The following is a 941-nucleotide window of genomic DNA, read 5'->3' on the forward strand; positions in this document are numbered from 1 at the left end:
AATTAGAAATAATTGATATCGGTCTATAGTTTTCAACTTTAGACTTGTCTCCATTTTTAAATACAGGACAAACTCTGGCCTCCTTCCAGCGATTTGGAAATGTTCTAGTTTTTAAAGCTAGATTAAATAGTCTACATAAGGGGCGGGCTAAAATTGCAGCACAATCCTTCACAATAAAGGAAGGAATATTATCAGCCCCAGACGTCATTTTGTTTTTTAATTTCTTAATAGCAACAAATACCTCAGTTTCTGTAAATGCATCTAAAACAATGTTATTGCAGCAAGAAATAGAAGAATAATTCAACACGTCATCATCCGATTGCAAAAAGACACTACTAAAAAACTCAGAAAAAGCATTTACAATATCAGACTGTGTATTATAGTACCGATTGTTATATGAGACTTCCCCTGGTATCCTTGAGTTCCCCATTCTAGATTGTACATAAGACCAAAAATATCGGGGATTTTCAGATATAGATGATTGAAGTTTTTCTATATACCTAGTTAAAATAAGCAGTATTTATTTGACTCTTAATTAATGCTCGCACTCGTTTATATTCTTGGAGAAAGAAATCTCTCTTTGTCTTTTTATACTTATTGAAAAACTTTACCTTAGTTTTTATGTTTTTTATGATATCCGAGTTAAACCACGGAGGGTACTTATGTTTAAATGTTTTATACAGTGGCACATTATCGTCACATATTTTGTATAACTTGCAATAAAATTCGTCTACAGCAGAATCAATATTGCTAAATTCAGACAAAAACTCCCAATCGGCGATAAGGATTGAATTCTACAAAGACATAAAATTTGCTTTTTTAAAATTGTACCTTTTTTATATGTAAATTAGGTAAAAAGTTAGGCTGAGGAGTAATACTTTTATGAACGTACATAATTAATGCGGGGTGGTAAACATCCTCAGATACCAGGGGAGTATTAT

The sequence above is a fragment of the Anoplophora glabripennis genome, unplaced genomic scaffold (genome assembly GCF_000390285.2).
Source record: "Anoplophora glabripennis isolate ALB-LARVAE unplaced genomic scaffold, Agla_2.0 scaffold1503, whole genome shotgun sequence".
NCBI classification, from domain to species: domain Eukaryota; kingdom Metazoa; phylum Arthropoda; class Insecta; order Coleoptera; family Cerambycidae; genus Anoplophora; species Anoplophora glabripennis.